The sequence below is a fragment of the Notechis scutatus genome, chromosome 1 (assembly GCF_049901735.1).
Source record: "Notechis scutatus isolate UNSWTSFEM ecotype Mainland chromosome 1, rNotScu1.2, whole genome shotgun sequence".
NCBI classification, from domain to species: domain Eukaryota; kingdom Metazoa; phylum Chordata; class Lepidosauria; order Squamata; family Elapidae; genus Notechis; species Notechis scutatus.
This window is the reverse complement of record NC_142009.1, coordinates 3598706-3624452: the sequence shown is the minus strand read 5'-3', so window position 1 is coordinate 3624452 and position 25747 is coordinate 3598706. Positions and strand designations below refer to the sequence as shown.

The 25747-nt window shown below is 48.6% G+C and overlaps 1 protein-coding gene across 1 annotated transcript in view; it reads right to left on the bottom strand.

Annotated features, from left to right (window-relative positions):
* MYO18A (myosin XVIIIA) overlaps nucleotides 1–25747 on the bottom strand; it is a 222074-nt gene that overhangs the window by 169061 nt on the left and 27266 nt on the right.

The window sequence follows — 25747 nt, the reverse complement described above, 5'->3', positions numbered from 1 at the left end:
GGAAGGAAAGAAGAAGGAAGGAAGGAAAAGGAAGGAAGGAAGGAAGGAAGGAAGGAAGGAAGGAAGGAAGGAAGGAAGGAAGGAAGGGGAGAGGGAGAGAAGAAAGGAAGGAAGGGGAAGAAAGGGAAGGAGAAAGAAAGGGAGGAAGAAAGAAGGAAGGATGGAAAAAAGGAAGGAGAAAAACAATGAATGAATGAATGAATGAATGAATGAATGAATGAATGGAAGAGGGGCTGAGGGCAGGAGGGAGGACAGCTAGAAAGAAGGGGGAGGGAGAGAAAGAAAGGGAAGGAAGGAAGGAAGGAAGGAGAGAGGGAGAGAAGGAAGGAAGGAAGGGAAAGAAAGGGAAGGAGAAAGGGAGGAAGAAAGAAGAAAGGATGGAAAAAGAGGAAGGAGAAACACATGAATGAATGAATGAATGAATGAATGAATGAATGAATGAATGAATGAATGAATGGAAGAGGGCTGAGGGCAGGAGGGGAGGACAGCTAGAAAGAAGGGGGAGAGAGAGAAAGAAAGGAAAGGAAGGAAGGAAGAAGAAGGAAAGGAAAAGAGGAAAGAAGGGAGGAAGGAAAGAAGGAAGGAGAGAGGGAGAGAAGAAAGGAAGGAAGGGAAAGAAAGGGAAGGAGAAAGAAAGGGAGGAAGAAAGAAGGAAGGATGGAAAGAAGGAAGGGGGAGGGAGGGAGGGAGGAACAGGAAGGAAAATGAGAGGAAGGAAAAACAAAAGCACAAGAACTCCTCAACGTACAAACATTCATTCAGTGACCATTTCAACTTAAAATGGCCCTGAATAAAGAGACTTGCAACTTGGTCCTCGAATTTACAACATCATAGATTCAATCAATCAATCAGAATAGAGCTGGGGGGGACCTTGGAGGTCTTCTAGTCCAACCCCCAACTCAAATGGGAGACCCTATCCCATTTCAGCCAAATGGCTGTCCAGTCTCTTATGAAAAGCCTCCAGTGTTGGGAGCACCCACAACTTCTGGTGGCAAGCAGTTCCACTGGTTAATTGTTTGGAAGTTTCTCCTTCGTTCCAGGTTGCTTCTCTCCTTGATGAGTTTCCCTCCATTATTTCTTGTCTTGCTTTCTGAATGCTTTGGAGAATAATTTGACCCCCCTCTTCCTCTTTGTGGGGAGCCCCTCAAATACTGGAAGGCTGCTATCATATTCCCCCCATGTCCTTCTTTTCATTAAACTAGCCAAACCCAAATCCTGCAACCGTTCTTTCTTACGTTTTAAGCCTCCAGGCCTTTGATCCTCTTAGCTGCTCTTCTCTGCACTTTTTCCAAAGTCTTTTCCAATAACTTACGATGTTGTTTTTGGCTTGTTTGTTAGAAAACACAGGCATTTAACTTTGGGTTTCTGGTTAAAAGAAAACCCTGCAAACAATGGGTGGGCTTAACATGGCAGTGTTGGCTTCCTAACTTGCACCATGATCACAATGCTTTAGGGTGGTAGTGTGTTCACTGACTGGACCGTTGCAGAAGAGGTAGTAAAATCAGGCGTGGTCACAGAGTGAGTCATTGAACAACCAGCATGACGTAAAACCACAATTGCAGTCGTAATTCGAGGCCTACCTGCAGCCTCGGATAGGCAAAACAAAACAAAACAGAGGTTTGCTAGCAATGTTGCTGCACTTTTTAAGCCAAGAAAAATGACTCCATGTGGGAATTCTCCACCGAGGAGTTTTCCGGGTTTCACGCTTGTTTTTATCTCTTAAAATAAATCCCCCTTTTATTCCCATTGAGGCCGATGTGTAACCATCACAATAAAATAAAGACCCCCGAATGGGAAGAAAATGAAAGGAAAAAGTAAAATCGCTGAAGGGAAAACTAAAAAAGATCCGGCAAAATTGTCACTATTGAATAATACCTTCCGTGCAGGCAGGGTATTTTTGGGCCAGGGAAAGTTCCACTGTTTCAAACTCATTGTCTCTGATAAGAACGAGCCCTGCCAAGGTGGTGCAAGGCTGCCAAGAACACTAGATAAAGTTACTAAGAAATATTTCAAACACAAAGAGTCTCCAAACGCCAACTAAGAGACTCCAAACGTCCACAAGGCTCGAGTGCAAAAACGTCTTTGCTTCCTGCAAAGAACTCCGGTTTCTCAGCTGGCTTTTATCCCTTAAGGGAGGGGCCATCACCTTGCAGCCTTACTCCCAAGTCGCCTGTGCTGCTGCAGCTGCTCTTTCCTTCGAGCAGCCCTGTGTGCATGCGCACAGGCTCCTCGGGGTCCTCTTCCTCACTGCTGCCAGCCTCCACAATCTCCAAAGGCAGCACCCCACTACCTGATGGTCCTGGCCCCATCCCTGCATCACACGCAGGCCCCTCATCCGAGTCCTCGCTCTCCGAGACCTCAGCCGTCCTCACCTGCTGCCGGCAAAGCACAACAACTGGCCCGTATTTACAACGGCCACCACATCTCGGGGTGACGGGCAAGCGAAGTCCATGGGGGAGCAGCCAGATTCGCTGGACGGCTGCAATGATTCGTTTAACCACCCCATGGCGAAATGGTCGTTAAGATTGGACCTGATTCACTTCCCAACTGCCTTTGGGATGACCCAAAGGAGTGATAAGCAAGAAGAGTCCCTTTATTATCTCCAACTTTGCCCCCAATGTCCAGGTGACCTTCAGGCTGGAGAAAAACTCTCCCAGGAACAGCCTTTGAGTGCAGAAAATTAAGAAAACAAGGTAAACACAAACTGTAACTTAAAAATCCAAACAAGCCAAACTGAAGTAATTAGTTTGGCAGGGCAGGAGCAAGAATTTCGGACTTGAAGGCACGGCAAAACTCACACGGTTGGGAAGACCCCAGGAACACAAATAAGGCACTACGATACGAGATAAATGTATGGTTGCTCCCAGCAGCCTGCCTTTCTTATCCACTGTGTTCCCAGCTGCAGCTAATGAAGGGAATCGGGACCCTTTCCTCCCCCGTAAGCCACGCAACCCACGTTGCTCCCTTCTCCGTTCCCTTCTGCGTGCCCTGGGATGAAGAGAGGGTAGGCCTGGGTCTTCCTCCGAATTCCCTCTCCCTTGTTCTACCTCTCTCCTGCTCTGCCCAGCCGGATTTCCCCAGTTTGCTCCACAGCCAACAGAGCCACACTCCCACTCCCTATCAACTGCTCACCCCCCTTCCCCCCGAATCGTAGCAGAAACAGAATAACAGAATATCAGAGCTGGAAGGGACCTTGGAGGTCATCTAGTCCAACCTCCCAGCTCAAGCAGGAGTACTATACTATTTGAGACAAAGGGTTGTCCGGTCTTTTCTCGAAAACTTCCAGTGATGGAGCACCCACAACTTCTAAGTGGCAAGCTGTCCCACTGGTTAAATGTTTTTCAAACCTTAAATCGTCTTTGGTTAACAGAATAACAGGAGTTGGGAAGGGACCTTGGAGGTCTTCTAGTCCAACCCCCAGCTCAAGCAGGAGACCCTAGACCACTTCAGACAGGGGACTGTCCAGTCTCTTCTGGAAAACCTCCAGGGATGGAGCCACTGCAATTTCTGGTGGCAAGTAGTTCCACTGGTTAATCGTTCTTGACGTCAGGAAATTCCTCCTCCATTCGGGTGGTCTTTGGAGAAGAGGTTGCCCCCCTTCTCTTTATGGCATCCCACCCTCAGCCCCCCAGGAAAACAGGTCACTAGAAAGCACCCCTTACATCACCAGGGAAAGGGAGGGATGTTTACAACAGCGAGTACGCCTGTAACATCATTTACTTCTACTATTTCAAATCGATTTCTAGGGCCCGGAGGGAGCGCAGCTAATTTACATTAGATTCGGTTGAGTGAGATATCAGGATTTCTTGGGCTCCTCTGGAAAGTGGAAAATTTGAGGCTGGAGATGGAAAATATACTTAAATATAACTTTAAAAGGATATTTCCTGGCCTCTTTGTGATTCAAAGCGGCTCATTGGGAGTTTTTATGGCCCATTAAGTTAAATCGCGAGACGTTTAGGATGAATAAAAGACCTTGGGAACCCGCAGAGCAGCCGTCAGTAAGTGAGGCCAGCGGGCACTGTCCTTGAAATGCTCCACCCTCCATGCACAGACCAGGAAGGGCTGTCAACCCCATCTAATAAATAAACAGAGAGGAAACCTCCACCTTCCTCCTAAAACTGATGATGTTCCCTAGCTGGGTGAGGAAACGTCTGCAAAAAAAAAACCCGTCAAGAGAGGACTAAGGAGTACACAGTCCTTCTCCTCCTTCCTTCCTTCCTCCTCGTCTTCCCTCTCTCCCTCCTCCTTCACCTCCTCTCCTTCTCCTCCCCCTTCCTCCTCTTTCTCCTTCTCCTTCTCCTCCTCCTCCTCCTCCTCCATTCCTCCTCCTTCACCTCCGCCTCCCCTCCTCTCTTCTTCCCTCTCCACTTCCTCCTTCCCTTCCTCCTCTTCCTCCTTCTCCTCCTCCCTCTCCACTTCCTCCTCCTCCTCCCTTCCTCCTCTTTCTCCTCTCCTCCCTCCTCCTCCTCCTCCTCCCTTCCTCCTCCTTCACCTCCGCCTCCCTCCTCTCTCTTCTTCCCTCTCCACTTCCTCCTTCCCTTCCTCCTCTTCCTCCTGCTCCTCCTCCCTCTCCACTTCCTCCTCCTCCTCCTCCCTTCCTCCTCTTTCTCCTTCTCCTTCTCCTCCTCCTCCTCACTCCTCCCTTCCTCCTCCACCTCCGCCCCCTCCTCTCTCTCCTCCTCTTCCCTCTCCACTTCCTCCTTCCCTTCCTCCTCTTCCTCCTGCTCCTCCTCCCTCTCCACTTCCTCCTCCTCCTCCCCTTCCTCCTCTTTCTCCCTCTCCTCCTCCTCCTCCTCACTCCTCCCTTCCTCCTCCTTCACCTCCGCCTCCCCTCCTCTCCTCTCCTCTCTTCCCTCTCCACTTCCTCCTTCCCTTCCTCCTCTTCCTCCTCCTCCTCCTCTCCCTCCTTCCCTTAATTGGGTAATGAAACACCTGTAGAAAAACCACCAAGCTCACAGAGCACCAAAGATCCCAAGTCGTCTTCCTCTTCCCTTCTCCTCTTCTCCTCCTCAAACCCCATTCCCTTCTACGACTGATGATGTTACCCAGTTGGGTCATGAAACGTTTCCAAGAAAACCACCAAGCTCAGAGAGCACCAAGGACCCCACAGTCCTCCTCCTCCTCCTCTTCCTTCTCTTCCACTTCCTCCTCCTCCTCCTTACCCGTCCACAACTCCCCCTCTCTTCTAGCACTGATCACGTTCCCTAGTTGGGTCATGAAATGTCCGCAAGGAAACAGCCCAGCTCAGAGACCACCAAGGACCTCACAGTCTTCCTCCTCCTCTCCCTCTCTTCTTCCTTTTCTTCCTCCTCCTCCTCTTCCTCCTTCTCCCCTCCTCCTCCTCCTCTCCTTCTTCCTCCTTCTCCCCATCCTCCTCTTCCTCCTTCTCCTCCTCTTCTTCCTTCTCCCCATCCTCCTCTTCATCCTCCTCCTCTCCCTCTCTTCCTCCTCTTCCTCCTCCTCCTCCTTCTCCCCATCCTCCTCTTCCTCCTCCTCCTCCTTCTCCCCTCCCTCCTCTTCCTCCTTCTCCTCCTCTTCCTCCTTCTCCCCATCCTCCTCTTCTTCCTCCTCCTCCTCTCCCTCTCTTCCTCCTCCTCCTCCTTCTCCCCCTCCTCCTCTTCCTCCTTCTCCCCATCCTCCTCTTCTTCCTCCTCCTCCTCTCCCTCTCTTCCTCCTCCTTCTTCCTCCTCCTCTCTCCTCTTTCTCCCCATCCTCTTCTTCCTTCTCCCCATCCTCCTCTTCCTCCTCCTCCTCCCCCTCTCTTCCTCCTCCTCCTCCTTCTCCCCTCCTCCTCTTCCTCCTTCTCCTCCTCTTCCTCCTTCTCCCCATCCTCCTCTTCTTCTTCCTCCTCCTCTCCCTCTCTTCCTCCTCCTTCTTCCTCCTCCTCCTTCTCCCCCTCCTCCTCTTCCTCCTTCTCCTCCTCTTCTTCCTTCTCCCCATCCTCCTCTTCATCCTCCTCCTCCTCTCTCCCTCTCTTCCTCCTCTTCCTCCTCCTCCTCCTTCTCCCCATCCTCCTCTCTCCTCCTCTTCTTCCTTCTCCCCATCCTCCTCTTCCTCCTCCTCCTCCTCTCCCTCTCTTCCTCCTCCTCCTCCTTCTCCCCTCCTCCTCTTCCTCCTTCTCCTCCTCTTCCTCCTTCTCCCCATCCTCCTCTTCTTCCTCCTCCTCCTCTCCCTCTCTTCCTCCTCCTTCTTCCTCCTCCTCTTCCTCTTTCTCCCCCTCCTCCTCTTCCTCCTTCTCCTCCTCTTTCCTCCTACCCCGCCACAACTCCCCACTCCCTTCTAGCACTGAAGTTGTTCCCTAGTTGGGTCGTGAAATGTCTGCAACGAAACACCCCAGCTCAGAGGATACCGAGAGCCCCACAGTTCAACCCTGACCTACAAGTATTCAGTTATTGACCTATTTTATGGTTGCCACCACCCTCATTAAGTCGGAACATGATGTCCTCCCTGCAGGCCGCTGGATGACCAGAGGAGAAGTGAGATAACAATGACACTCACACACACACACACACACGCACACACACACACACACTCCCTGGGAGAAGTTGGAGGTCTCCGTCTGCGGGTTCCACCTTCTGCCCCTGACCCTGAACCCCAGCCGAGCCTTGTTTAAAAAGAATTGTGCTTTGAAGCCAAGCATTCGGAACGGGCGTGCAAATAAACACCCTTTGCACACACTCCGGTGCAAACTCACTGAGCTGCAGGAATCCGGAACATTCGGGTAGCGGCACGGTTTCACCCTGTGGCCTAAAAGAGCATTTATATATCCGTCTCTGGGATGCGGTTTCTGCCATTCTCCCGGCTGAGCTGCAGCCCCCTCCCCATGAAAAGTGGGGGGGGGGGGGGGAAGAGACGACGACGACAACGGGTGTATCACGGCAGGTGAACCAAGGCTGCCACCAGCAACAGAACACAGAATACAAAATTAACAGGGTTGGAAGGGACCTTGGAGGTCTTCTAGTCCAGCCCCGCTGATCAACCAGCAGTCCCTATACCATTCCAGACCAACGGTCGTCCAGTCTCTTCTTAAAAAACCTCCTGTGATGAATCACCCATAACTCCTGGTGGCAAGTAGTTCCACTGGTTAACTGTCCCCACTGTTAGGAAGTTTCCCCTTTCTTTTTAGTTTGTTTCTCCCTTTGATTAGCTTCCATCCGTAACAGAAGGATTAAAAAGGGAGTGGCACACAGAAAATCACAGAGCCACAGAATTCCACCCTGTCCCGCTCCCAGAATTCCCCAGCCGGCTTCGCTTTCAGCCTGGAGGACTTCAACTCCCAGAATTCCCCAGCCAGCTTTGCTGCCCCTCTTAAAGCAGGCTGGCTGGGGGATTCTGGGAGTGGAAGCCCTCCCCTCTTAAAGCAGGCTGGCTGGGGGATTCTGGGAGTGGAAGTCCTCCCCTCTTAAAGCAGGCTGGCTGGGGGATTCTGGGAGTGGAAGTCCTCCCCTCCTAAAGCATCCTGGCTGGGGGATTCTGGGAGTGGAAGTCCTCCCCTCTTAAAGCAGGCTGGCTGGGGATTCTGGGAGTGGAAGCCCTCCCCTCTTAAAGCAGGCTGGCTGGGGGATTCTGGGAGTGGAAGTCCTCCCCTCTTAAAGCAGGCTGACTGGGGGATTCTGGGAGTGGAAGTCCTCCCCTCTTAAGGCATAATGGCTGGGGGATTCTGGGAGTGGAAGCCCTCCCCTCTTAAAGCAGGCTGGCTGGGGGGTTCTGGGAGTGGAAGCCCTCCCCTCTTAAAGTGGCCAAGGCAGAGAACCACTGCCCTAATAATCTGCAGGGTTGGCCCCTCCGCCCCTAGAGAGACGAGAAGGCAAGAAACAGCCCCTGGGGAGGGATCCCAAAGCCCCCATCCCTGTTGAGACTCAGGAATCCAGCTTTTTCGGGCTCCCCCCCCCCAATATTCAAACATCTGGCTTTTGGCAGCCCCGGTTTTTCGCTCTCTGCCAGGAGATTCCACACATTCCTTGTTTCTGCAGAGTCTGCCAGGGGGAAAGGCAGCCTTCCTAGGTGAGACCCTTCCCACAGCAGTTCCAATCTAAGGACTCACACATCTGGAATCCCAAGTGTCGGGGGTCTTCGCTGGGCCCCCAACCACTGGAACGTTGAACGTCAAAAGATTGGGTATTTTGAGGGGAACCAAGTTGGGATGGGATTCGAAACAGCGATAAACCAGGAGTAGAAGGGAAACAAAAGAAGATAATCTGGATCAGAGGTGTCCAAACTTGGCCACTTTAAGACTTGTGGACTTCAACTCCCAGCATAGCTGGCTGGAGAATTCTGGGAGTTGAAGTCCACAAGTCTTAAAGTCAGCCAAGTTTGGACACCTCTGATCTGGATTAAGAGCATAGCTGGCTGGAGAATTCTGGGAGTTGAAGTCCACAAGTCTTAAAGTGGCCAAGTTTGGACACCTCTGATCTGGATTAAGAGCATAGCTGGCTGGAGAATTCTGGGAGTTGAAGTCCACAAGTCTTAAAGTGGCCAAGTTTGGACACCTCTGATCTGGATTAAGAGCATAGCCAGATGCTTAATTTTTGCTCGACCAGACCAAAGCCGTGTAATCTGAGTGGACTGATTGATAGATTTGGGAAGACAGGCAAGCTCTCCACCCCCCAACCCCGTGGACTCACTCCTGGCCTAAAAGCACTCTGTCCATGCTCAAGAGCACCCTCGTCAGGGGGTGGAGGGGGAGGCAGCAATTCTAGAAAAATCCCCCGGACATGAACGCAAGAATTCCTCTTTTCGATGCGTTCCTTGTCATTCCCTCCTCAAAGCAGCCAACACCTCATTTGCCAGAGGTCTTCCCTTAGCGACCACAACTGGGTTGCCAGGCACCACGGTCCCTGAGCGAAACATCGTGTGTGTTCACGGGTTGTTTCCGCATTCTCTTATCAACTCTGCTTTCTTGCAAGCTGGTTGGAAATCTTATCACCGGGTGTGACGGACAGAGGGAGAGTTGTAAATGCGAGGACGTGTTGCGAAGCCGGGGTGTTTTACACCACTTGAGATATTAAACAAGACAGTCAGTAAGCAAGAACTACAGGTATGTGGGCTGACAAGCATTTGTTTAACGACCGTTCGAAGGTACAACGGAACTGGAACAACTATTTTTCACACTTACAACCCCCTCAAAATTTGGACACTTTGCAACTGACTTGTATTTATGGGGGAGCCAGATCCGCTTAACAACCAATGATTCATTTAACAAACTGCAGTGATCCACTTAAGAACGGCGGCGAGAAAAGCCATTAAAAAGGGGGCAAAACACACTGCAAACTGTCTTCGCTTAAAAACAACAAGAGGTTCGGCTCAATTTTGGTCGTAAGCCAAAGACTGCCTCTATCAGGCTAGAAAGTGGGAGGCCGCGAGTTCTGGTCCTGCCTTGGGCCCCAAACAAACTGGCTGTCCTTGGGCCGGCCGCTCTCTCTCTGCCCTAAGAAGGAGGCAACGGCAAGTCACTTTTGCAAAACCTTGCCGAGAAATTTGGCCAGGCAGAATTTATAGACAAAACTGAACCAAATCATAAAACGAAGGAATATATTTTAGATGAATTTCATAACTGGCTTTTCTCCTTGAAGACCAAAGAGACCCAGAGGCACCTAACTTAAAATTCAGATTCCCAAACTCTGACCCTTCATTTCTGAAATGGAAGAACTGATCATTATAATTACGCCAAAAAAACAAAAAAAAAACCAAATACTCAGAGAGAGGTGAGCCAGCCAGGCCTGCAGATTAACCTCCAGAGAAGCTAAGCCCAACTAATTTAGTTTGGATCCAATCCACCATACACACAACCACCAGGAGAGGCAGCAAGTCTTCCCGGGCAGTGCGAAAAAGAAAAACATCTGGGTTTTCCCAAATATTTGGGATTCTTCTCATGCCTCCCAGCACAGACTTTGCCCCTGAGCTAAAAGCTGGGGAATTTTGACCTGGTAATTTTGCCTTCCCTGCTGGACAAAAACACCTGTTGGGCATGATTCACCCAGACAAGGTCACCGCTAACAAGTTGGCTCATTGCAGAATACTGGAAGTCTGCTATCCTGTCAATCCCTGTCCTTCTCTTTATTAGACTAACAGAATAACAGCATTGGAGGGGACCTCAGAGGTCTTCTAGTCCAAACCCTTGCTCAAGCAGGAGGTACTGTTTCAGGCAAATGGCTGTCCAATCTCCTCTTCTGTATTACTATCACTATTAATCTTCTCATCCCTCCGTATCGCCCATCTCCTCTCACTTGTGACTGCATGGCTGTAACTTTGTCGCTCGTATCCTTACGATTTATATGGACTGTTTCCTGGTATGATTTGATCCCTTATTATTTGTACCCTATGACTATTATTAAGTGTTGCACCTTCTGATTCTTGACTCTTGATGAATGTATCTTTTCTTTTATGTACACTGAGAGCATTTGCACCAAAAACAAATTCCTTGTGTGTCCAATCATACTTGGCCAATAAAATAATTTTCTATTCTATTCTATTCTATTCTATTCTATTCTATTCTATTCTATTCTATTCTATTCTATCTATTCTAATTTCTATTCTATATTCTATTCTAATTTCTATTCTATTCTAATTTCTATTCTATTCTCTATCCTGTTCCATCCCATCCCACCCCATCCTATTTAAATTTATTCCTATATCCTTCTGTTCTATTGTTCCCTATGACTATTATTAAGTGTTGCACCTGATGGTTCTTGACTCTTGACGAATGTCTCTTTTCTTTATGTCCACTGAGAGCATTTGCACCAAAGACAAATTCCTTGTGTGTCCAATTACATTTGGCCAATAAAGAATTCTATTCTATTCCTTATTCTATTCTATTCTATTCTATTTCTATTCTAATTCTATTCTATTCTATTCTTATTTCCTATTATTTCCTACATCCTCTATCCTCTTCTATTCTATTCTAGTTTCTATTCTATTATTTCCTATTATATCCTCCTCTATCTTAGTTTCTATTCTTTTCTCTATTCTATTCTATTCTTATTCTATTCTATTCTATTTCTATTGTATCCTATGACTATTATTAAGTGTTGTACCTGATGATTCTTGACTCTTGACGAATGTCTCTTTTCTTTTATGTCCACTGAGAGCATTTGAACCAAAGACAAATTCCTTGTGTGTCCAATTACACTTGGCCAATAAAGAATTCTATTCTATTCTATTCTATTCTATTCTATTCTATTCTATTCTATTCTATTCTAATTCTATTCTACTCTATTCTTATTTCCTATTTTCTATTCTATTCTATTCTTATTCTTATTCTATTCTAATTTTCTTTTTATGTACACTGAGAGCATTTGCACCAAGACAAATTCCTTGTGGGTCCAATCACACTTGGCCAATAAAAAGAATTCATTCATTCATTCATTCATTCTTGAAAACCTCCAGTGATGGAGCACCCACAGCTTCTGGTGGCCAGCAGTTCCACTGGTTAATTGTCCTCCCTGTGAGGAAGTTTCTCCTTAATTCCAGGTTGCTTCTCCCCTTGATTAGTTTCCACCCGTTGCTTCTTCTCCTGCCCTCAGGGGCTTGGGAGAATAGCTTGACTCCCTCTTCTTTGGGGCAGCCCCTCATATACCGGAAGGCTGCTATGATGTCTCCCCTGGTCCTTCTTTTCTTTAAACTAACCACTAACCTTATTCCTGCAACTGTTCTTCATACGTTTTTGTCTCCAGATCTTTAATCGTCTTAATTGCAGGAACTGGGCTTGGCTAGTCTAGTGAAGAGAAGGACCAGGGGTGATTGGATACCAGATCCAAATCCTGCAGCCGCTCTTCCTCTGTTTCTGTCTCCAGGCCTTCGATCATCTTAGTTGATCTTCTCTGCACTTGATTTCCAAAGTCTCAACCTCTTTTTTTGGCAATGTGGGGACCAAAACTGGATGCAGAATATTCCAGGTGTGGCCTTACTAAAGCTTTAAGCAAGCAGTACTAATTTATTTATTTATTTGATTTGTCAATTGTTTACAAGATAATAAGTACAAGTGTATACATAGTTGTGAATACATGAAATGGTTACATATAAGAAAAATAAAAGAATAAGAGAAACAATAGGACAGGGACGGTAGGCACGTTGGTGCGCTTATGCACGCCCCTACAGACCTCTTAGGAAAGGGTGAGGTCAATAGTAGACAGTCTAAGGTTAAAGTTTTTGGGTTTTGGGGAAGAAACTACAGAGTCGGGTAGAGTATTCCAGACATTGACCCCTCTATTGCTGAAGTCGTATTTCCTGCAATCAAGTTTGGTGCGGTTTACTTTGAGTTTGTATCTGTTGTGTGCTCTTGTGTTGTTATGGTTAAAGCTGAAGTATTCGTTGACAGGTAGGACATTGCAATGTATGATTTTATATACCATGCTTAAGTCGGACCGAAGACGGCGTAATACTTCACGTGACCTTGAATCTATGCCTCTGTTTATTCAGCTAGACCTCGACTTACAAACCATTCGCTTACTGTCCGTTTGAAGTTATAACAGCACTGAAAAAAGGGGGCTTCACACTTATGACCGTTGCAGCTTCCCCGTGGATGTCACGGAATAAAAATTCAGACACTCTGAAATGGTATAGGGTCTCCTGCCTAAGAAAGGGGTTGGGCTAGAAGACCTCCAAGGTCCCTTCCAATTCTCTTATTCTGCATTCAGGGCGGTGAGGAGTTAATAAGAAATCACTGGGCTTTTTTCCACCCGGCCACAAATCACAGTGCTTATCTTGCACCAGTGGCCTTTTTCCAGAGCTGGCCAGAGGCCTAACTGCAGTGTGAAGGTTAAACGCACATGATTTGCACCACAACTGTAAACAAATCCATCAAAACTCCCTTTTTTAAAAAAAAACTTCTTACAGAGAGATTAAAAGCGAGCAAGCCTTAGAATTTCCTAACAATGTTCCTGGGAGATTTCTTGGAAGTTTATCTCGGCAACCGGAGTCAAAAGACCCCTGCAAAAACAACCACTCCCACCTCCCAGGGGTGGCAGGCAAATGCAAAACTGCAGTGCGTCACTGTGCGTGACCAAGACTAACGCAACCCAGTAGAACTGGGACGGGAGGACTGGGGAGGGCCCAGCACTTTTGCAACCTAGAATTTGCCCGTTTGCTCTTTGAGACCACGCCAGGGTCACTTTAGGACAATGCACTAACAGGAATTGGGTAGCTCTAAGTTCATGGGGAATTCAATCTTGGTCACTTTGAAGACTTGGGGACTTCAACTCCCAGAGTTCCTCGGCCAACTGGTTGAGGAATTCTGGGAGTTGGACTCCCCAAGTCTTAAAGGGGCCGAGGTGGGAGACACCCTGGTCTGCTGGCTGGGGAATTCTGGGAGTTGGAGTCCCCAAGTCTTAAAGGGGCCAAGGTGGGAGACCCCTGGTCTCCTGGCTAGGGAATTCTGGGAGTTGGAGTCCCCAAGTCTTAAAGGGGCCAAGGTGGGAGACACCCTGGTCTGCCGGCTGGGAATTCTGGGAGTTGGAGTCCCCAAGTCTTAAAGGGGCCAAGGTGGGAGACACCCTGGTCTGCCGGCTGGGGAATTCTGGGAGTTGGAGTCCCCAAGTCTTAAAGGGGCCAAGGTGGGAGACACCCTGGTCTGCTGGATGGGGAATTCTGGGAGTTGGAGTCCCCAAGTCTTAAAGGGGCCAAGGTGGGAGACACCCTGGTCTGCTGGCTGGGAATTCTGGGAGTTGGAGTCCCCAAGTCTTAAAGGAGCCAAGGTGGGAGGCACCCTGGTCTCCTGGCTGGGAATTCTGGGAGTTGGAGTCCCCAAGTCTTAAAGGGGCCAAGGTGGGAGACACCCTGGTCTGCTGGCTGGGGAATTCTGGGAGTTGGAGTCCCCAAGTCTTAAAGGAGCCAAGGTGGGAGACACCCTGGTCTGCCGGCTGGGGAATTCTGGGAGTTGGAGTCCCCAAGTCTTAAAGGGCCAAGGTGGGAGGCACCTGGTCTCCTGGCTGGGGAATTCTGGGAGTTGGAGTCCCCAAGTCTTAAAGGGGCCAAGGTGGGAGGCACCCTGGTCTCCTGGCTGGGAATTCTGGGAGTTGGAGTCCCCAAGTCTTAAAGGGGCCAAGGTGGGAGGCACCCTGGTCTCCTGGCTGGGGAATTCTGGGAGTTGGAGTCCCCAAGTCTTAAAGGGGCCAAAGTGGGAGACACCCTGGTCTGCTGGCTGGGGAATTCTGGGAGTTGGAGTCCCCAAGTCTTAAAGGGGCCGAGGTGGGAGACACCCTGGTCTGCTGGCTGGGGAATTCTGGGAGTTGCGTCCCGAAGTTTTAAAGGGGCCAAGGTGGGAGACACCCTGGTCTCCTGGCTGGGGAATTCTGGGAGTTGGAGTCCCCAAGTCTTAAAGGGGCCAAAGTGGGAGACACCCTGGTCTGCTGGCTGGGAATTCTGGGAGTTGGAGTCCCCAAGTCTTAAAGGGGCCAAAGTGGGAGACACCCTGGCCTGCTGGCTGGGAATTCTGGGAGTTGGCGTCCCCAAGTCTTAAAGGGGCCAAGGTGGGAGACCCCTGTTCTAAAAGACCTAAAAGAAGTTAGCAAGGTGGCCGTTAAGTGAATCTGAGTTTCCCCCATTGACTTGGCCTGCCAGAAGGCCCCAAAAGTGGATTATGTGACCGACCCCAACCCTCCCGGGGAGTGGGGGAAACACTGCGACCGTCATAAATACGAGTCACGTTGCCGAGTGTCTGAATTTTGATCGTGTGACTCTGGGCGATGCTGCGACGGTCACAAGCGTGAAAAACAATCATCAGCCACTTTTTTTTTCAGTGCTGTGGGGTAACTCTGGTTACTAAATGGATGATGGTGAATCGAGGACTGCCTGACAGGGGTCAAGGAAACCCTGAAGGTGAATTGAAGCCATTCGGCTGTTCTTGCTTTTATTTAACCAAGCAAAACCTCATTGGAAGTTTTCAAGAGGAGACAGGACAGCCATTGGTCTGGAAAGGCACAGCGTTTCCCTGCTTGAGCAGGGGGTTGGACTAGATGACCTCCCAGGGTGCCTCCCCAACCCTATTATTGTAGGTTCCATTTTGTGGCAGCCTGGACTTAAAAATTCTGAGGTGGGGTGGGGGGAAAATAGAGGTACAGAGGAGAATGAAAAAGTGGAATTCCCCCCCCCTCCCCCTTTAACTCCCATTTGGGCAGAAGCAACCCCAGGAGTGGTCTTGGGGTGCTTCTAAGGCCCACCCACCTCCCAGGCCAGACTGACCGATGGCTGACCAGCAGCAAACAACTCCCTAATCCCGTTTCCTCTCATCAGGGTATTTTTTTTATCAAGAGTCCAGGAAACCAGGAATACCAACAGGCACGTTCTACACGTGTGTGTGTGAGAGAGAGAGAGAGAGAAACCGAAGTATGCATATCATTTCCTGTTTTAAAAAGCAGGCATATATATTTGTTAAATTTAAATCAGGACCAGAGACATTCCAGGCTGCATAGCTGGCCCGGTGGAGGAATGCAACCTCCCTCTCACCTCGCTCGGCTGGACATTTGCAAGTCCAGGGTTAAGTGGGGAGGGGGCCCACTCAGCATCCCCTGGGACCCTGGCCTCACTCCGCTTGGCCCTGCAGGAGCAAAGCGAATGCAAGGGGTGGATAGATCCAGACCCAGCGGATCTCAAAAATCGCGGCTTGAAGAGGGGTGGGAGACAACTACAAGATTAAAGCAGGCTGGCTGGGGGATTCTGGGAGTGGAAGTCCTCCCCTCTTAAAGCATCCTGGCTGGGGGATTCTGGGAGTGGAAGTCCTCCCCAATTAAAGCATCCTGGCTGGGGGATTCTGGGAGTGGAAGTCCTCCCCTCTTAAAGCAGGCTGGCTGGGGGATTCTGGGAGTGGAAGTCCTCCCCTCTTAAAGCATCCTGGCTGGGGGATTCTGGGAGTGGAAGCCCTCCCCTCTTAAAGCCTGCTGGCTGGGGATTCTGGGAGTGGAAGTCCTCCTGTTAAAGCATCCTGGCTGGGGGATTCTGGGAATGGAAGTCCTCCCCTCTTTAAGCATCCTGGCTGGGGGATTTTGGGAGTGGGAGCCCTCCCTCTTAAATCATGCTGGCTGGGGGATTCTGGGAGTGGGAGCCCTCCCTCTTTAAGCATCCTGGCTGGGGATTTTGGGAGTGGGAGCCCTCCCTCTTAAATCATGCTGGCTGGGGGATTCTGGGAGTGGGAGCCCTCCTCTTAAAGCAGGCTGGCTGGGGATTCTGGGAGTGGAAGTCCTCCCCTCTTAAAGCAGGCTGGCGGGGATTCTGGGAGTGCAAGGCCTCCCCTCTTAAAGCAGGCTGGCTGGGGGATTCTGGGAGTGGAAGCCCTCCCCTCTTAAAGCAGGCTGGCTGGGGGATTCTGGGAGTGGAAGTCCTCCCCTCTTAAAGCATCCTGGCTGGGGGATTCTGGGAGTGGAAGCCCTCCCTCTTAAAGCCTGCTGGCTGGGGGATTCTGGGAGTGGAAGTCCTCCTCTTAAAGCATCCTGGCTGGGGGATTCTGGGAATGGAAGTCCTCCCCTCTTTAAGCATCCTGGCTGGGGATTTTGGGAGTGGGAGCCCTCCCTCTTTAAGCATCCTGGCTGGGGGATTTTGGGAGTGGGAGCCCTCCCCTCTTTAAGCATCCTGGCTGGGGATTTTGGGAATGGAAGTCCTCCCCTCTTAAATCATGCTGGCTGGGGGATTCTGGGAGTGGGAGCCCTCCCCTCTTTAAGCATCCTGGCTGGGGGATTTTGGGAGTGGGAGCCCTCCCTCTTAAATCATGCTGGCTGGGGGATTCTGGGAGTGGGAGCCCTCCCCTTAAAGCAGGCTGGCTGGGGATTCTGGGAGTGGAAGTCCTCCCTCTTAAAGCAGGCTGGCGGGGATTCTGGGAGTGCAAGGCCTCCTCTTAAAGCAGGCTGGCTGGGGATTCTGGGAGTGGAAGTCTTTCCCCTCTTAAATCAGGCTGGCTGGGGGATTCTGGGAGTGGGAGCCCTCCCCTCTTAAAGCAGGCTGGCTGGGGGATTCTGGGAGTGGAAGTCCTCCCTCTTAAAGCAGGCTGGCTGGGGGATTCTGGGAGTGGAAGTCCTCCCCTCTTAAAGCAGGCTGGCTGGGGGATTCTGGGAGTGGAAGTCCTCCCTCTTAAAGCAGGCTGGCTGGGGATTCTGGGAGTGGAAGTCCTCCCCTCTTAAAGCAGGCTGGCTGGGGGATTCTGGGAGTGGGAGCCCTCCTCTTAAAGCAGGCTGGCAGGGGATTCTGGGAGTGCAAGGCCTCCCCTCTTAAAGCATGCTGGCTGGGGGATTCTGGGAGTGGAATCCCTCCCTCTTAAAGCAGGCTGGCTGGGGATTCTGGGAATGGAAGCCCTCCTCTTAAAGCAGGCTGGCTGGGGATTCTGGGAGTGGAAGCCCTCCCCTCTTAAAGAAGGCTGGCTGGGGGATTCTGGGAGTGGAAGCCCTCCCTCTTAAATCATGCTGGCTGGGGGATTCTGGGAGTGGAATCCCTCCCCTCTTAAAATAGGCTGGCTGGGGGATTCTGGGAGTGGAAGTCCTCCCCTCTTAAAGCAGGCTGGCGGGGATTCTGGGAGTGCAAGGCCTCCCCTCTTAAAGCATGCTGGCTGGGGATTCTGGGAGTGGAATCCCTCCCTCTTAAAGCAGGCTGGCTGGGGGATTCTGGGAGTGGAAGCCCTCCCCTCTTAAAGCAGGCTGGCTGGGGGATTCTGGGCGTGGAAGTCTGTCCATCTTAAAGCAGGCTGGCTGGGGGATTCTGGGAGTGGAAGCCCTCCTCTTAAAGCAGGCTGGCTGGGGGATTCTGGGCGTGGAAGTCTGTCCATCTTAAAGCAGGCTGGCTGGGGGATTCTGGGAGTGGAAGCCCTCCTCTTAAAGCAGGCTGGCTGGGGGATTCTGGGAGTGGAAGTCTGTCCATCTTAAAGCAGGCTGGCTGGGGGATTCTGGGAGTGGAAGTCCACCCCTCTTAAAAGTTGCTGCAGTTGAGAAACCCTGATCCAGACTGACTTAATCCCTGCTGGGAACATGCCCTTTCAACTCTGTCCTGTTTTTCCAAGGCTGGGTAGGTAGAAATATATGTTGCAATACCTTTTACTCTGGGCTCATCCAGACAGGAGAAGGGTCCCCTCCCTTCCACCTCAATTTATCAAACAACTGCAAAAAAACAACAACAGGAATAGGGCTGGTTCCATGGCAAGGACTGGCCAACCCTTCCCAAAGGGTGTCGCAGATGCAACTTCCTCCAGTTTTGCTGGAGGAGAAAAATACCTGCAGAAGAAGCAGAACTGGCCAGCCTGGAATAATTCTGAACAGACGCCAGAATAACACCAGCTGGGAGCCACAAATATTTATTTGTTTCTTTATTGATCTAGTCATCGGTTCCCACCCAACTTCTACCGAAAAAAACTCTATAAATAAATATACTCGCTCGATACCCGTGCTTCGCTTACGAAACTAAATAGTCGAAGCAGAGAAGCAACCTGGAAGGAAGGAGAAACTTCCAAACAATTAACCAGTGCAACTGCCTGCCACCAGAAGTTGTGGGGGCTCCCAACACTGGAGGCTTTTCATAAGAGGCTGGACAGCCATTTGGCTGAAATGGGATAGGGTCTTCCGTTTTGAGTCGGGGGTTGGACTAGATGACCTCAAGGTCCCTTCCAGCTCTATTCTGACTGATCACAGCTGCGCTGCTACAAAAAGGCATATAGGCACCTTCTGAAATGCAATCACCTGACTGCAGGAGGGGTGGCTATTGGTGATTTTAATCCGGGGCCTAAGCAGCCTTGGGGGGGGGGGGGTCCGTCATAACTTCAGCCACACGGTCGTAAGTCTGCCTGTAGCAGGGCTGCTCTGTTATATTTGAACACTGGCTCGATACCCGTGCTTCGCTATGAAACTATGTCATTGGGCTTAAGTTTTCGGGGAGGAAAATAAAGGGGAAAAATTTCTGCCTCTGCCCTACCAGCATCCATGGGTATTCATCTGGCTAGCGTCCTGTCAGGGTGTGAGGGAGTTGAGGGCTGTTTGGAAACTGAAAGCAGATTTGCTGTGTGAGCAAGGAGACAGCAAGGAGCCTGGGCGTGGCTTAGCTCAACTGTTCCGTACCAAAGCTGCTTGGTGCTGTGAAAGTGAAACTCCTCTGCTTGTGTTTTGCATTTGGAAGAGATTTCTTCTCAGGTGGGAAGGGGGAGTAGAACTCCTTAGCATCAGAGCATGTTAATAATAATAATAATAATAATAATAATAATAATAATAATAATAATAATAATAATAATAATAATAATAATAATAATAATATAGGAAATACTCTAAATGCTCTGAGGGTCCTTTGGAAAAATCCTTTCTTAGGGAGCCCCTAGAAGCCAAGAGGAACCTACGGGCCGAATTTCAAGTTTGTAGGCTTTACAGTTCTGGAGATTTTTGTGATGACGCATGAGGGGTAATTTCGCTTTTATATAGATAGATAAAAAATAAATAAATGGTCAGATTACAGGCAATCCTCAATGTAGGGACATAACTGGGCCCCAAATTTCTGTCGTTGAGGAAGACATTTGTTAAGCGAGCTTTTAAACCCATTTACGACCTTCCTTTTCACCCTTGTTAAGTGAATCACCGCAGTTGATAAGTTAGTAGCAGGGTCGTTAAGTGAGCCCCACTGAGTTTGCTTGGGACGCAGCAACGGTCATAAGTATGAGTCACTCGCCAAGCATCTGATCACACGATCATCGGGGTGGGTGGGTGGGTGGGTGCTACAAAGGTCGTAAGTGTGAAAAAAAAAACAGCTGCAAGTCACTTTTGTAAGGCCGTTGTAACTTTGCACGGTCACTAAGTGAATTGCTGTAAGTCGAGGCCTGCCTGTCTACCGGCCTTCCTCCTTCCGTTGGAGGAAGGCCTGGGAATTCTCGTTTCTGAAATTTTTTTGCACTTTGGAGAAGTCTGGATTGTGGGCAGGTCTTGCGTTTATTTAGCGTCTGTTCAAAGTTACAACAGCACTGGGTGGAAAAAAAGTGATTTACGGCCATTCCTCGCACTTACGACCGTCGCAGCATCCCCATGGTCACGTGATCAAAATCCAGGCGCTTGGCAAACGGCATGTATTTAATTATGACCGTTGCCTCATCCTTGGGGGGGGCAGGCAATCAATCACCTTTTTGCGACCTTCCCAGCTGGGGGACACCGGATTTGCTTAATGACCGTGTGATTTGCTTAATAACCACAGCAAAAAAAAAAAAAATCAGGCACAGTTCACTCAACCACCACCTCGCTTAGTGACATGCATCCTGGTCCTGAAGGATTTTATTTTATTTGCATTTAAGATTGCAAGCCTCCCGGAGTTAACCCTGAAGTCCGACGGATGGCCAATCTATTTCGTAAATAAATCATTGTGGTCGTAAGTCAAGGACTGGTCTGTGCTACTGAAGCGTGGGTGGCCAGAAAAAAAAAGTCCCTTCAGAACCTGCAGGCCCATAAATTGGCTTGACCTACCAGCCTTCAGCCTTCATTGTTCCCTGAAATATTTCTCAACCTGCATTTCAATTAGCAGTTTTAATGATTGGTCTGCACTGGGAACGGCTGTACAGCTGTTTCATGGTAAAGTGGCCATTCTTGAAGTCCTCTGCCAAAGGTGACATACACAACAATTTTCAGTTGCACAACACTTCACACACACGAACCCCATCCCCCCCCCCCCCAAAAAAACCCCAATATTTCTGACAAGGAAGGACAGACATTTTAATCTGACCACCATCCTTCCCTTTCCTGGTTCTTCTAAATCCACAGGGCTGTTAAGATCCAAAATTCTGGTCCCGCAAACATCTGGATGGCCTCCAGATGGGGGGGCAGGCCGGTTCCAAGGTTTACCTCCAAATTAAGATTCCTTGCAGAGGCTACAATGGACGTGATGGGGAGATCTGGCAAACTAATTCCAGCGGTAACCTTCTAAGAATGCACGGATGATGTTACCTAGTAGGGTCATGAAACGTCTGCAAGGAAACAACCCAGATCAGAGAGCACTGAGGACCCCACAGTCCTTTCCCTCCTCCTCCTCCTCCTCCCTTCCTTTTCTTTCTCCTCCCCCTTCTTCCTCCCTTTCTCCTCCCCTTCCTCCTCTCCACAAACTCCCCATCCCTTCTAGCACTGATAATGTTATCTAATTGGGTCATGAAAACGTCTGCAAGAAAACAACCCAGCTTGAAGAGCACCAAGGACCCCACACAGTAGTCGTCCTCCTCCCCCTCCCCCTTCTCCCTCCCCCTCCATTTCCTCCTCCTCCTCCTCCTCCTCCTCCTCCTCCTCCTCCTCCTTTCTCTGCAAACCCTTCAGTGATGCTGGCTGGGAATTCTAGGAGTTGAAGTCCACCCATCTTCAACACTGCCAACCTTGAAGTAATGCAGATTTTTGCAGCCTGCCTGGCATCACCTTCCAATTTCCATCTATCCTGTTTCCCCGAAAATACAACCTACCCTGAAAGTAAGCCCTAGCTTGATTTCTACACATGCACCCAATATAAGCCCTAACCCCCCCACACACACACACACACAAAAATAAGTCCTAATTAAGATCCCACCCACTCCGGAGTGGAAGGGTAAAAATTAAGCTAGGGTGGAGATGGAGGGTGGTGGAGCCACCCTACTACTTACCTTTGGACAGGTGTAGCCAGGCCTCGCACACCCCAACACCTGCCTTGGCGGCCCATTTTTTCTGCAAAGCTGGCAAAGCTTTCCTGAAGGCCTCTGGAGCTGAAAACAAAGCTCAGGATCGATCCAGAGGTCTGTTATATCGCTTGCAGAGGCCTTCCGGAAAGCCTTGCTGGCTGCAGGAGGAGGAGTTCCGGAAGGAGGCCGGCGGCGACGCGCACAAGTGAGGTTACTCCGTGGATGACATCCCCCGAAAATAAGACCTGGAGCCTTTTTTTTTTTTTTGGTGGCAAAAAAATATATATAAGACAGGGTCTTATTTTCGGGGAAACACAGTATGTCTCATGACTGCACTCTGCTTTCTACCACATCTCTCGACAGTTTCATTTGCACGTGATTTTTTTAAATTTGGATTTTTCTTGAGTCAGAGAGAATTCCATGCCGTGTGTTTTTCCCGTCCCTTGGAAAAAAAAAAACCCCACACACTCATTCATTCATTCATTCATTCTTTCCTCCTGTCGAAATAAATGCTCAAAACCATTTCCCTGCATGAGAAGGCATAGCAGGGGGATTCTCTGAGGTGCTTAAATAACACTCTAATCTCACTAAAATTCCCCTTCGTAGAAGACGGTATTTATTATAAAAAGAATAACGGTGGAATAAAAAAAAATGCAGGGAGTATCCTCAACTTTACGGCCACAACGGAGCCCAACATTTACGTCGCTAAGTGAGAAACGTGTCGAGGGAGTTTTGCCCCATTTGACGACTTTTCTCCCCATGTTTTGTGAAGTGAATCATTGCAGTTCTTAAATTAACGCAGTTGTTAAGTGAAGCTGGCTTCCCTGTTGACTTTGAGGTCGCAAAAGGGGAATCACTTGACCCCAGGAACACTGCGACCGTCGTAAATTTGAGTCAGTTGCCAAGCATCCAAATGTCAATCGCGTGATCATGGGGATGCTACAGAGGTCATAAGTGTGAAAAATGGTTCATAAGTCCCTTTTTTCAGTGCCATTCTAACTTCAAATGGTCACTAAATGAGGACTGCCTGGATAATGAATAAATAAGGTCAGATTAACTCCACCAATTATATAGGGGATGGTGGGGGGGGGGTGTCTGTCCAACATTGGTATATTCCATTGTTGTGGTCATTTCTTTTGCATATTTCCTCGATAAAATTTAAAATTATTTAAATGTTTAACTTAAAACAATTACATTTATTTGTTTTTTTAAAAAAAGTAAAACAGAACCTTGCATTCTGAAAAGGAGTGATAACAAAACGAAAACTGTTTAGTTTTTTTTTAAACTCTATAAAACTTGTTAAAATTTAAAAAATTTTAATTTAACCATACGTGTTTCAGATACAAGGCAAGGAAAAGTTACGTTAAACCTGACATAAACCTGCTACTCATTAAAGCGACCTGCTCTTTTTCAGGATCTCGTACCAAGCTGAAGACTGAATGCGGTGGCTTTAAAAGTTGCGGCGGCTTTAATGAGCTGACTCTTGAAAGCAGCCACAACTTTGTCTTTCGGAAACCTGAAAGCGGGGGCAGGCGGGGAAACCTGCCTTGTTGAATAGGGGAGGGATCCTGTGCTATGCAGGGCACATCTGTTGTGGCCCGCCAGACTCGGACAGTGAGGAGGTTGGGGAGGAACCTGGGCCAGTCCTGGAGTCTGAGGAAAGCTCTGATGAGGGTTCTGCGTCGGAGGCAGAGATGGGGCCAGGACCCTCCAAACAGTTATAAGCTGCCTTCGGAGTCGGAGATCAGTGGGGAAGAAGAACAGCTGGAGCCTGTTCCCAGTGTGCGCATGTGCAGAGCTGCCAGAAGAAGGGAACAGCTGAGGAACAAGAGGCAGAGATGGGGCCAGGGCCATGTGACAGTTATCAGATGACTTCGGAGTCGGAGATCAGTGGGGAAGAAGAACAGCTGGAACCTGTTCCCAGTGTGCACACGCGCAGAGCTGCCAGAAGAAGGAAGAAGAATTAAGGATCCAGGGTCGACTTGGGAGTAAGGGCACAAGTGGACGGTGAATGGCCCCTCCCAGAGGGAATAAAGTGGAGCAAAAGGGGAGTGGTGTTTGCAGGAGACAATTAGTTTAATTAGTGTGAAGATCTGTTCCTGACTTCTTGCCAAGTAATTGCTGCCACAGCATGGCGTTTGGAAGATATCGGCCTGGCAACTCTCCAAGCCTGATAAAGGACGGTAATTGTGAAATCTTCTGAAAGACTGTTGGACAGAACTTTGCTGGAGAGGAATTCACTGTAAACTAAATAAAAGGGGTTTTATCTGGACGGGGAGTTTCCTTCATGATCTTGGGAAGGCCTATGTCAGAACACTTGGCAACAGACCTCTTGATCTCAACTGTGGTTGTAAGTCAATGACTACTATATGTTCAGGCTGTACAGTCAGGAAATATATATACATACTTATCATCACATACCATCACATTCCATACCCCACTTTAAATCTCAAAAGGTCAGCCCTGACCAGTCCTTATTTTGAGCAGAATTTCACCCAAGGGACGTTGGGTAGCCTTTTTCTCAAAATAGCTTTCGCAAGGAGAAAAATATATATATATATGTTTATGGTATTCAGCTTTGTTCGGGTATTTTCCCACGTCATTATAGTTGTGCTTTTAAAGTTGTAGCAACGTTTCGGCAGAATCTCATCTGCCATCATCAGGCTTCTGTATAGTGTTCGTCTTTAAAAGCACAACTATAATGACGTGGGAAAATACCCAAACAAAGCTGAATACCATACATATAAATACCCGCAAAAACTTAAGAAAACATATAGATAGATATAGATAGATAGATATATAGATAGATAGATATATAGATATGGATATAGATATAGATATAGATATAGATATAGATATAGATATAGATATAGATATAGATATAGATACACACTATACAAAAGCCTGATGATGGCAGATGAGATTCTGCTGAAACGTTGCTACAACTTTAAAAGCACCACTACTATGACGTGGGAAAATACCCGAACAAAGCTGAATGCCATACATGTAAGTACCCGCGAAAACTTAAGAAAACAGATATAGATATATAGATATATAGATATATAGATATATAGATATATAGATATATAGATATATAGATATAGATATATATTGAATCACCGGCCTTTCTAAAAATATGGATCAATAATGCACACATACCAACGCACAGACTCGGCACATGCCGGAAACTCCTAAATCCAATTTAAGGTTCAAAAGCCACAGCGGCTGCTCGATGGCCTTGAACAAGCTTCCTTGTGAGAAATTGGGTGCAAAGGATGATTGGGCGCAAAGAGAACAATTTTGACAACGCAACGTCTTTCCCATCACAGTGAATAGAGAGACCATAGCCAGAAAACAACTTTTTCCCCGCACGCTTCCAGGTAAGCTGCGAAAAACTGGATGGATTTGGAAAATTGTGGTTTATCAGAAGGTCTTGCCTATCGAATCTAAATTCTCCTCCAAGCATGAAGAAATATTCCTTATTTGTTAGCCCTATAAGATCTCACAGTTAACCAGAAATATAGGCAGCATTCTCTTTTTTATTCTCAGCCACTCTTGGCCTATGCCAGGGGTGTCCAACCTTGGCATCTTGAAGAACAATGGACTTCAGTTCCCAGAATTCCCCAGCCAGCATAGCTGAAGCCCACAAGTCTTCAAGTTGCTACGGTTGGACACCCCTGGTCTACACAAAGGAATATTTTTGGGGAAATGCACCCTTCAGGCTCCCCAATCTTCGAAAACTCATTTACCAAAAATACCCCTGGTATCATGAAACCCGCTGAAATGCAGAATTAAATTTTCCCCAGCGTTCTTGCAAACATTTGGGCAACCACCACAACGTTTTAAAGTGGCCCAAATCATTTGGCAAATAAGAAGGAACCGGTTCTGTGCGGCAAATTTCTCATCACACAAAGAGAAGCGTGGAGGGCTGATGGTTGTGATGACCCAGGCATGGCACAAAAGCAACAAAGTCACAAAAGTAGGTAATGACCCTTTAATTCCTCCAACTTTGTCCCCAATGTCCAGTTACCTTCAGCTGGAGAAAAAACTCTCCCAAGAACAGCCTTTAAGCGGAGGAAATTCAGTCCGAAAACAAAGTACATACATACTGTAAATAAAAATCCACACAAAACACACTGCAGCAATTAACTGGACAAGGCAGGAGAAGGAATTGCA